Here is a 12799-nt window from a genome sequence, read left to right on the forward strand (position 1 = left end):
ATATTTTATTGTCGTAAGTGTATAGTGTAGCAGTATATTGTTATAAGTGTTCTATTATTAGTTACTGTTAATCTCTTACTGTGTCTAATTTGTAAATTTAACTCTATCATAGGTATGTGTGTATCGGGAAAAACAATATATACAGGATTCAGTTCTATCAGGGGTTTCAGGGACACAGTAGGGTCTCAGAAGGCATCCCCCACCCATAAGGGAGACTACTGTACCTCATTGGATGAGGCACGGTTAGATTTTTTAAAAAAGATTTTTATGTATTTATTTGAGAGAGCGTAAGAGAGAGAGAGAGCACAAGCAGGGGGAGCGGCTGGCACAGGGGGAAGCAGGCTCCCCACTGATCAGGGAGCCTGATGCGGAACTCGACCCCAGGACTCTGGGATCATGACCAGACGCTTAACCGACTAAGCCTCCCAGGCGCCCCACAGTTTGATCTTTGTGATAAACATTGACAAATATGATTGAGCAAAATCAGGGTTTCCTATTTTTCTTCTATATTGTACAGATTTACACTCAGCTTTCGCCTGAAAAGATATAATATAAAATTCAGTAAATACCTTGGTGTAGTCAGTGCCTCTGCATCAGTTCGTTAAATTTTGCATCCCTTCAGGCCTGGTTCTGGGATTCCTCATGGCCTGTCTCTGTAGGCATGTAAAGGAGTTTAATTTGACAAGAAGGCATGGACTGTCCTCAATGCGAATAATTTCAGAATTGCTTCTCAGATAGCTCTTTTGGAAATGTCAATAATTTCTAAACTGCCAGGGCTGTAATATAAACAAAGCTACCACATACACCGTTAATCATGGAGGTAATTTCTAGTTCTAGTAAAACAAACCTCGGGGAAGTTTGTCGTGGTGGCATGTTTTTCACTTGAAATTGCTAGAGGCTCCACGACAGCCTGTGCTGGTCTGCAACCTGGCATTGGATTGTTCTTATTTCCTGAGACCCATGCATTATGGATCACGTCTGGTATGTTAAACATTATCGGATCATGAGTGCAATATCATTTCAACCACATACAACTTCTGACAGTGACTATGTATAAGTTTTGCCTTTTAGAATTTATTTTCTCTCCCTGCTCCCATATTTTTTCTTTAACCTTTGGTTTGGAAAAAACACCTCAATTATTCGAGTTGAGCATATCCTCATGGTATGGTTTTTATGTGCTTTGTTTAATACTCTATAATTATACAAAACCTAACAGATAATGTGAGTTGGTCATTGTGCTGTCCTGATTTTCTTTTCTCTTTCATATTTAGGTACTAAATCCAGATGCCAACAAAAATAAATTGCAGATGGAAAAATTGATTATGAAAAAAACTCCCTATAAGAACCCACAGGATACGATCAAAATTGCAGAGACAAACCCATGGCCTTAGTACTTCCCTTATTAAAGGAGAATGAAAGTAAATAAGCTTAAATAGAATTATAAGGTAAACAACAAACTCTAAAAAGCTCTTACAAAGCAATACGAGAAAGTACAAATATCCCAGAAGAAAAATAGATGAGAGAAGGGCTGTCAAGGAGGCAGCCTACATGCAAACAGTTTTTAGGTCCCCAGAAAGGAAAGACTATCTAAAACATTTTCGGATGGTCCTGTTGGAGGAGGTCATGAGAGGACATGACTGCTGGCTGACCCACAAGCTGGATGTGGGCAGTGGGAGGCTCCTCACCCCCTCCCCTTTCCTAGGGTTGTACAATCTGCTCCATCTGCCCACCGTTCCCACACCACAAGCCATTTCCAAGGCTGCAGCCTTGACAGAGTAAGGTGCTGTTGGGACTGTCTGGTGGTGTATGGGAGGGAACACTGTGAAGGCATCTATATAAACTTAAGATTTTGGTGGGCCAGTACGGAAATCTCTTTGCCTTACGGCTGCTTGAGACAGGCCTCCTCAGGAAGTTCCCTTGCTTTTTAAACCTGCCACCTGCCAATCTGGAGTGGCCTCTTTTTTCCATCCCTCTTCACCCTGCATTTGCGAACCATCAGGTACTTGCTTTGGAACTCCTTGACCGCCAGAACTGTGTGATTTGTGCCAGTTATCTTCCTTTTCTTCTGCTTTGGTAAAATATATGAAAAGGCAATTTATAAAAGGACAATTACAGATGCTAATAGATCTAATAAGTGTTCATACTTATTAAAGAACAAATATAATGCAAAATAAATGTAATACTGATCTGCCACTTTGTCCTACCAAATTGGCAAAAATATAAAAGGATAATATCCAGGTGGCCAAGCGTGTAGGAAAATGAGCATTGTTTTACTACCTGTGGAAGTGTAAGTTGATTCAGCTTTTCTGAAGGATGAGTGGACCCTGTGCATCATGAATCTCTTGATCCATTAATTTCATATCCAGGATTTTATCCGGAGGAAATTAGGGATGTGTGTAAAGGTAGATAAGGATTTCTTGCAGCGTTTGTAAGAGGGGAACATAGGCTACCATGCAGTCAATAAACATATTCATTGCTGTCATTCTCAAACATTTACTAGAATCCAAGACTGTACTATACAAAATTGTACTAAGTAAATTTAATATCCCACCTATGAAGTCAGAATTTAAAAAATTGTGGTATGAAGAGGTTATATAATTTATAAAAAGGTCACATGGTTAAGAATTAGTAAAGCTTAAGGGTGCCTGGGTGGCTCAGTCGGTGAAGCAACTGCCTTCAGCTCGGGTCATGATCCCAGAATCTTGGGATCAAGTCCCGCACCGGGCTCCCTGCTCAGCCAGGAGTCTACTTCTCCCTCTCCCTCTGCTGCCCCCCTTGTTTGTGCTTTCTCTGTCTCTCTCAATCTGTCAAATAAATTTAAAAAACTTAAAAAAAGAATTAGAAAAGCTTAAGTGAACCCCAATCTTTACTATAATGAATGTCCTCTATCCCTGAACAAGTATACTTAATGAGATAAGGGAATGTCTGTAATATATTGTTCTATGAAAAATACCAGGCTATGTCCAATTTCTCTAATAGATATAGGACCCTTCAGATTTTCTGATACTTTTGCTGAGTTATGTTTTTTAAAGAATTAGTCCATTTAATTGTTTCAAATTTTTTGGCATACAGTTGTTAGTATTTCCTTACGTTTTAATGTCTAGAGAATTGCAATTAACGTCCATTTTTGTTCCTGTTTTTTGGCTTTTTGCTTGATTTTGGTGGGGGTTTGTTAGTTTTTGTAGGCCTTTCAGGGAAGCAACCTTTTGCTTTTCAATTTTCTTATATGGTTGTTTTTTATTTAATTAATTTCTGTTCTTTGTTTTTTCCTCTCTTCAGCTTTTTTAGGTTTAATTTTACATCCCTTCTCTTACTGACTCCGTCAGATGAGTGCTGAGATCATTGATTTTTTAGCTTTTCTCAATTTTCTTAGATGCACATTTAAGGGCATGGATGTCCTTCTAAGTGGCATTAGTTCTTCATCTGTAAAAAATGAATGTGTAGTTTAAAGAAAATTATTGTCATTCATCTCAAATATTTCTCACTTTCATTATCTTCTTTAACCCATGAGCCATATAGAAGGGCATTGGTTAATGTCCAAACATATGGGGATTTTTTAGTTATTTTTTTTTTTAGTACTAATTATTAGTCTAATTCCACTGCAGTTAGTGAGGACTTGACATATATTACTTAAATCTTCTGAAATTGGCTGAAACTTGATTTTGGCTCAGATCTGAGACTATTTGGTAAATATCCTGTGGTATTTGAAAAGAGGGTGTTGTTGACATTAGTTGGGTATTCTGCTCTTGGTCTGTCCATTAAGTCATTTGTTAATCTTGTCCAAACCTATATCCTTACTGATGTCATACTTGCTTTTTCTATGAGTTACTGAGAAGAATGTGCTCGAGTCTCTAACCATGATGTGGATTTTTGTATTCTTTTATTTCTGCCAGTTTTAGGCTTTATGTATTTTGAGGTAATGTTCTTAGATTCATAATACAAATGTAGACATTGTATTTTCCCTTTAGATCTATGCTTTTATCATCATAAAAAACGTCCCTCTTGGGGGCGCCTGGGTAGCACAGTCCAGTCGTTAAGCGTCTGCCTTCGGCTCAGAGCGTGATCCCGGCATTCCGGAATGGAGTCCCACATCGGGCTCCCCCGCTGGGAGCCTGCTTCTTCCTCTCCCACTCCCTGCTGTGTTCCCTCTCTCGCAGGCTGTCTCTCCGTCAAATAAATAAAATCTTAAAAAAAAAAGGTCCCTCTTGGGATGCCTGGGTGGCTCAGTTGGTTAAGCGGCTGCCTTCCGCTCTGGTCGTGATCCTAGGGTCCTGGGATTGAGTCCCGCGTGGGGCTCCGTGCTCGGTGGGGAGTCTGCTTCTTTTTCCCCCCTTCGTCATGCTTGCTCTCTCTCACTCTGTCTCTCTCTCAAATAAATAAATAAAAAATATATGTATTTTAAGAAGTCCCCCTTTCCATCTGAAGAGTAGTGCTTCTTGCCTTGAAGTCTGCTTTATCTTACGGTAGTAAAGCTCTACCAACCTTGTTTTAGTGAGTGTTTGCATGGTGTATATAATTTTCCACCTTTTTATTTCCAACCTCACTTATTTATGATGTATCTTTTCTATGTAATTGAGTTGCTTATTTTTTTTTGAAGATTGTATTTATTATTTATTTGAGAGAGAGAGCACATAAGCGGGGGGGGGGGGGGGGGGGGGGGGGGGGGGGGGATGGGAGGGGCAGAGGGAGAGGGAGAAGCAGGCTCCCTACTGAGCAGGGAGCTGGATGTGGGGCTTGATCCCAGGACCCTAGGATCATGACCTGAGCTGAAGGCAGACGCTTAACCTGCTGAGTCACCCAGACATGCCAAGCTGCTTATTTTTAATGACAGTCTGCACCAGCAGCTGGAAAAAGCAGAATCGCATAACTTTTTCTAAAGTTATGTATTTGATCTATTCACATTCGATGTATTATTGATATATTGGGTATAAAACTATCATCTTCATACTTATTTGTCCTACTAGTCTAAGTTCTTTTTCTTGCCTTCTTTCCGTTAATCAAATACGTATTAAAGCATTGTATGTATTACTACTTTTACCAGTTCTGGATAATGCAAAGATGGTAGAGCACCCCCCTCTTGCCTTATGTGCTACTAATGTCAAGGTTATTAATGATATATTTTAAACTCCATACAACGTTATTCCTGTTATATCCTCGTCAATATTTACTTAAATATACTGACATACTTTACCCTTTCCATTATTCTGCATTCTATTCTGCATCTTGACGCTTCTTTCTGGGATGATTTTTCTTTCTCTTGAAGCACCCCCTTTTGTATTTCCATGAGTGCGTTTGTGCTAATCACACATCTTCTCATTTTTCGTATTAAATGTATTTTGCCTTGAATTTTGAAGGATATTTTTAGTGGATATAGAATTCTGTGTTAGGAGGTGTTTCCTTTACCACTTCGGGGATATCATTCCATTGTCTTCCTGCTTTTTTTCCTTTCCTGTCGAGCAGTCAGCTGATGATTTTAGTGTTGTTTTTTTAAAGGTAATATATATCTTTTCCTCTGGTTGATTTGAAGATTTTCTCTTTCTCTTCCGTTTTCAGTTTGAGAATGCTGTGCTCACGGGGTGGTTTGCTTGGTATTTACTCTTCCTGGAGTTTGTAGCACCCCTTGGTGTTTTTGACATTTTTTGGGGCAGAGTTTTGCCATTATTTCTTCAAACACCGCTTCTGCTTTATTTTCTCTTTTTCTTGGACACTTTCATCATATCCCATGCATCTTTTAGGAACATTTCTCTCTTTTTTTGTTTTGATTTCCATGCTTCGATGTGTATAGTCTCCTCTGATGTTCTCTTCCCTAATTGTCTTTTCAGTTGTATGTCATCTCTTGTTGCCAATTTACCATGTTTTATTTTTCAATTCTAGGCTTTCTGTTTATTTTCTGCTTTCCGGTTCTCTGAAATTCTCCATCTTCTCAATCAGTTATTGATTGAACGTAGTTTATCTGTCTTTGATACTTCAATGCTTGTATCACTTGTGAGTTTATTTCTATCATTTTTTCTTGATTTTCAGATAAAGCTTATTCTCTTATATGCTTTTTTTTAAAAATTGAGGGGCAGGCATCGTTTATGAAAAATTTTAGAGATAATTTGAGGCTCTGGGTGATGTTTTTTTCTCCCAGGAAGATTTCCTTTGGCTTCTGTATACAGTTCATTTGGACAGAATCAATGTCATCCCATCAGAACCTGAGACCAGAGTCAAATCTGAGCTTCAGTTCTTGTGAGGACTAGTCTGTTCCTAATTCACCGTTATGCTCTTTCAGAATCTCACAGAAAGTGCAGAGTGTTTACTGAGCCCCTCCTTTTTGGCATGCCTTCAACTCAAATTTTTATTCCCCTACTCCTGTGAGAGTGAAGAAAATCGTGCTTACCTTCTCAGCTTCATATTTGTCGTTTATTGTTTTCAGAACTGGCATTTTGCCTAGAGAGAAGAGTGCCCTGAGTTTTGGAATTACCTTCTTGGTTTCCTTCTTTTCTTAAATCTTGGTCCCACAGGTTCTCACTGCCTTGGTAGTTCTTTGAGACAAACGTTTATTTCAAATATATATTTTTAAAAAACACTTTGTTCATCTTTTTGTTGTTCTCGATAGGATGGTTATTCTGAAACTACCCTTGAAGTGGAAACTCTGTTTTTTCTCTATTCATATAAATATGCACAGACAAAAGACTGAAAGAATTAGAAATTTTTGTAGGAATATGGGTACTTTGTTTTCTTTTTTTACTTCCTTGTGATGTATATGTTTTCTGAAAAGGACATGGATTGGTTAGATTTACTAGAATTAACGTATATAAATACAACATTAAAATTGGTGTATAATAAGACAATAGTAATAGCATTTATTTGTAACTGTTTAAAAATATTAGTATAAAAGTAAAAGATACATAAACCAAATCACCCATAATCCTCTATCTAAACTTACCTTTTAATTTCTAGACTGTGCCTTTATTTCATGTGCAGATATAACAGTGCACATGTTAAATGTGTGTTCATAACAGTGAATTTTAAAAATGTACTTTGGAAAAAAATAGCCTTCATATATTTTTTCTAATACCATGTTTCTAATTCTGGCCCAACAGCTTATCATTCTTTGTCTAGAACTAAAAAGAGTGGCACATTTATAGATTTCTTGCTCTACCCAAAAGGTATATGGTTAAAATATTGAATAAAGTGGGTAAAAACTTCACTGTAAGATGTAAATGGTATCTTTCTACAATTTTTTTTTTCCAAATCGGAAGAGGCACTGGAGAATTTTGCTTTAGAATATTACATTTGACATTGCCAGCCTTTAAAAGCTTTTTTCAGCCTGGATAGATTATTTCTGCTCTTTATTTGAAATCCATTTATCAAATCCTAGATGTATTTCCCTCTCCTGAACAATGCCTATGTCTCATTAATGGTGACAGTATTGATCTTTAATAATACTAGACTCTGATGACTTGAAATCTTTTGATGATATTACTATTATCCCTTATAAACTTTTGGAAAAGACAAATTATTAGATTCACTTTATTATCATTATGTTTACAGGCATCTTAATGAAATTCACAGCAATATAAAAGGAAGCTAAAATTTAATTGGAGATTGCCATTAAAAGTGGAAAAATTCCAACATTTTTGGTAGTTAGGTAATGGTAGGTGAATATAGGAAATAAAAATGGGTTTTGTTCTCTGAAATAAGAAGTTTCAAACATTAGTGAACATTAGTGAACCGGAAGACAATTTTCTCTGAAAATGGTACTAGTAATTCTTGGTACGTTAAAACATCAGTCATATTATGAAAAAGCCATAGGGCCAGATATCCACTCTTGGCCAGATATCTGCTCTGTTGAAAATGTAGCGACTCTAAATTATGTAGTGAATTTTACTTTTCTGAATGGCTCCAGGAAGGAACTCATAATAGAATGCCAGCTCTGGAAACTTATTAGAGGTCATAGAACCCTAACCTTTCATTTTCTGGATGAGACTCAAGAGGTCTTTTCAGGCATCTGATTGGCAGGCAATTTCATGAAAACTCCTAGAATAGTACTTAGCCTTGAGCAAACGTTCTACAAATGTTCTTTTTTCCTTTTTCCTAGAACACAGAAACCTAGTGTCCCCATTCTTGGGATAAGCACATCATGACTTGTTTGTTGTATTAATCATCTAATCTGTGATAAAAAGCAATCCCCAAATCTCAGTGGCAAATAACAGCAAAGATTTATTTCTTCGTCCCATTGCATGTCCTCTGTGGATGGGTTGAAGCTTACCGCTATTGCTGCTGGTTGCCTGCACTTGCAGCTGTGGCCAGGGCTCTGTGCCATATGGCTCTTCTCCATGAGCCATCATTTTGGAATCCAGGCTAATGGGGCATCCCATCTAGGATATGCTATACTTTGGGCAGAGATTAAAAAGCAAGAGCAGGCGTCTTGAATAAGCTCCTGCTTGGAGTGAGCATGCTGTCATTCCTGCTGACATTCATTGGCCAGTCAAGTCCATGGTGAAGTCTGATTATGGGCAGTGAGATGTGTTCTGCCTTGTGGGAATCATGGCAAACAACAAAGACGTGTAATTGTCTTGCAGGGTAGGGAGCAAATTGTTGCCAACAATCATATGAGCTACCCTGCAATTGACAAATATTTTAATGTGGTGCCTTTATTTGACCTGCTATTCTTTCTCAATTCCAGCTCTGCAGAAATGCAAGACGCTGACTCTTGCTACATTTTCTATGACAGAACTGAGGTCTAATTTTTTCGTATTAGATTAATCATTTTCGGTTACTTGGGAAGAATGTTTTCCAAAGCTGCAACAGAATTTGAGGACCATCTGCAGTGATCAATTCTCCTTTGAATCAAATTGTTTTTACTAAACTTGAGGATGTTAATTTTCTTGTTAAAAAAATGCTTGCTGGAAGAGGGACGTTATGTGCAGGAGACTGTTGTCTTTTATCTTCTGAAGGAAGACTTGCAAGCCTTCAACTGAATCCTCAGAGAAAGTTTAAACTTTAGGTGGCTAAGAATTACTGGTAGTGCTCATATAAAGATGAAAAGCCATGGGAACAAAGGGTATGTGTCCACACAGTCTTTAAAAAATGTTTTAAAGGTCAATTTTACAATCAATAGGGTATTACAGTCCCTGAGGAGCATTCTTCAAAGTTTATTTTTAAGGAGAGGAGAGCTCTGTGTAAAGTGGGGGTAAGGTAGGGGAAAGGAATGGAGAAGAAAAGGGGATTAGTTATCTAGGGTTTACTATATTTCTCTTATACTACCAAAAATGAATTTAAACATCACAGCAAACCTTTAATGGATGGATGGGTGAAGACAGGTGTTACAGTGAGAAAGGAAGAAGGATCATCATTCTCATGTTTGAGAATTGGATGATCTCTTCAGATTCTTCACAGTAAAATTCGTCTACCTATCATGTATATATCTTTATCTATTAAGTGATAAGTACATTCACATTTTCAGGGGCAGAGAGAGGGAAGAATAGAACTTCAGAGGATATAAAGTGACTCTAAGGAAGGGGCTCATCGAGGTGAAGAGGGCAGATGGAGGCAGAGGAATGATGAGACAGGCAGCCAGGGCCAGAGATCTGTGTGGTTCCCTAGAACATTCGCCTTCTCTGTCCTCGTTCACAAGAGCCATATTGGTGGAAAGAGAATTTGCTGTCATTTTGAATGTAAATGGGAAATGTGCATCTGTTCAGAGTGCTATTAAAAAAAGAATCACATCAAATTACAGGGTATGAAGTGGTAAGTCATTTGAGTGAATTACCTACTAAATGTCAGCCATGACCTAATAATATGTTTTCCTTTATATGGAAAATCAGTGCCATTCCCCTGCGATCACTAGGACTGTTTCTACCTGATCTTGCTTTGTTCCTTCGTCACCAGCTGAAGTGAGGGGTCAGGCGGCAGTCATGAAACACAGTGACCCTGAATAGCCATCATAAGAACTGACGCTTGGCCATGGCTTCATTTACACCTTGCCTGGTGTTCTGAGATTAATCAGCCTCAGGCAAGAATCTGATAGTTGAATAATAACATAATGCTTATTTTCATAATACTCAAGACCATGAGTTATTATTAAAGAATGTGTACAGTTTTTTTCTCTTAATTTTTCTAGGTATAATTTTTACAGATGGCAAACAGTAGTATAAACAGTTACAGTGAGATTTTCAAGGCTCTGTAACATTCTATTCAGATGTGAGAATTTTATTCCATCCCATTTAGTCTGAGTTTTTGAAAATACCTTTTCTTTAGAAGAGGCTGCATTTGCTACTAAGTGGGCACAAGCATCCTTGATGTTTGTTGGCAGTGATCATCTATCTATCTAACGACTTAAAAGCACCACTCAGGAGCTCACCCCTCAATCCCTTTACCCTTAGCTTCTCATGCTTTCAACTCGACAAACCCTCTTCTGAACTTCTCTTCTGTTTAAAATCCAGAAACTATAAATTTTACAGACCTGTGTCCTCCAGACCCAGGCAATGGCATTTTCAAATACTATAGCACATTGTGAGAATCCTGATTTCTTCATCCTCATAAAGAGTGCTTAAATGGTGGACTTTCTTCAGCATATCCATGAACTTTGTTGTCATCATACTGGCTTCTGTGCTTTTATGCCTGCCCTTACCACAGAGTCCCCAGCTTTATTTTCTCCCTCACCTGCCTGCAGCTGGACATCGGAAAGCCCAGGACTGTTGCAGTGAGAGCTGTTCCAGTGAGGGTCAGAGGGGCAGCAGACTCAGCCTTCGTATTTTATCTAAGTTGAAATTAAACTTTGCTTCAGACCAGACCTTGGGTGTGTCTTCCATGAAGCTGGTGTTTGCAGTAGGTTATCTACCCTCAGCCCATATTTCATGTCCATGTGAATGAGAAACGCATGGATCTCAGTGTAGTCCCTCTCCTGCTGGCCTTATGTTGTTACCTTTGCTTCATGCCTGAGCCAGAGTGCTTTGAAATTTATGTGTGACTGTAATATAGCCTTGTGGGTAAAAATTTGGGTTCTGGAGTTAGGATGACATGATTTTAAATTCTTGTTCTATAGTTTACTAGTGGAGTGACCATGGGAAATTATCAACCTCTCTACAAGCGTCAGCTTGTAGAAGATAAGGGGCACTTGGTGGCTCAGTTGGTTAAGCGTCTGCCTTTGGCTCAGATCATGAATCTAGGGTCCTGGGATCAAGCTCTTCATTGGGCTCCCAGCTCAGCGGGGAGCCTGCTTCTCCCTCTGCCTGCTACTTCCCTGCTTGTGCTTTTCTCTCTCAAATAAATACATAAAATCTTTAAAAATAACTAAAATAAAATGAGGATAATAATAGTACCTCCCTTAGAGGATTGTTGAAGGATTAAGTGAAATAATGCATGTCAGATGCTTGGCATCCAATGGTGGTTCAATAAGTGTTAGCTATTATTATTATGACTGAGATGTTGACTATTTGGCCCGAGCTGTACAGGTAGCTATAACTCTAAAGTTCCTTATGGGTAGAGGCTGATGGGTCTACCTGGCATATTAGTTAATGTTAATTAAATGAGTAAATGATGGGAATGCCCTTGTTATAGAGTTGGTTTTAAAGTTAGAGATTGAAAAAGGATAAGAGTTGGGTGTTCTTTAGAAATATTTTTGATTGCTTTCTGAATATAAGGTCTTGTTACTGATGCAATAAGGTAGTTTTTTCCCTTCAGGGAAGTCACATTCTTCTGTGTGACAGCATAGTGGTGAACAAAACTAATACAGTGGAGGCAGAAGGAGTAAAGCAGATCTAGTAGGATTATGAGATCCTAATTATAATATCCATAAAGTGATTATAAACCAAGTATGTTTTCTTAAAAATAGAAATAACATCATTATTTGTTTGTCAAATTATTGAAACAAATTCAGAAAACATGGAAAAGTATAAAAGATAAGATTAAATCACTTTATTAAATCACTAATAACGTATCTGTAGATAATTGCTACTTAAAAACATATGGTCATCTAGAAACTTGCTGTTCAGTGTGTGGTTTGCAGATCAACAGTATTGGCCTCACCTGGGAGCTTGTTAGAAAAGTCCCCTCTTTACCCCCATTCAAGACCTAGAATCAGAATGTGCCTTTATCAAGATCCTCAACTAATTTTTATGTAAATAAAAGTCTGAGAAGCATTGATGGGATAAACTATATAATATATACCAAACTGAATTAATTCTCCACATACTGGACTTCTCTTTTGGCAATTTAGAGGTTAAATAACCTGAGAACTTTTCTGCTACAGAATGCCTGAGAAACTAGGTAAAATATAACAGATATCTATTTGAAGGGTAACTGAGTGCAAGAGAAAGAGAAATTGTTAAGGACCAAAACAAAAACTAAAGACAGGAGTAAGTGGATGCTGAAATATGAGTTGCCCTGAGAAATGTTTTCAGTGGTCAAGGAGCTTAGGTTTCAGTAGTGTTGGTAGTTTGAGTAGTTTTGAGAGCTTGTGCTGAGGATGTGGCACCCATGGAATGGAACTCTACTCTAAGGCCATGTTCCTCAAAGGCCAAATGGCCAGGAAAGGGCAAACTAGAAAAAAAAATTAATCCACATACAAAGGGAAATTGTAATTTGTGTGTCTCCATCTGAGCTATGGGCAGGGAAAAGGTATTCTCTGAGAACGTGTAATCACAGTCCTTTTACTCACCTTGGGCATTTGATTCATATCCAGTAATCCTCAAGCCAAGGAGTTAATATGAAAGTCCTAATTTGGGAAGAGCCCCAAGGCATCTAAAAGAAGCAAACACACATCCTCAACTCAGCCCCAAGGGTGTCCCTAGGTGCACTAAATGTGAGCTTT

At 38.2% G+C, this 12799-nt stretch overlaps 1 long non-coding RNA gene across 1 annotated transcript in view; it reads left to right on the top strand.

The window, feature by feature from the left end:
- The window catches only part of LOC109491034, a 137949-nt gene that overhangs the window by 119 nt on the left and 125031 nt on the right, over positions 1-12799 (top strand). The gene's annotated exons all lie outside the window — the stretch shown is intronic.

This window comes from Ailuropoda melanoleuca, chromosome 7 (genome assembly GCF_002007445.2).
Source record: "Ailuropoda melanoleuca isolate Jingjing chromosome 7, ASM200744v2, whole genome shotgun sequence".
NCBI lineage: Eukaryota > Metazoa > Chordata > Mammalia > Carnivora > Ursidae > Ailuropoda > Ailuropoda melanoleuca.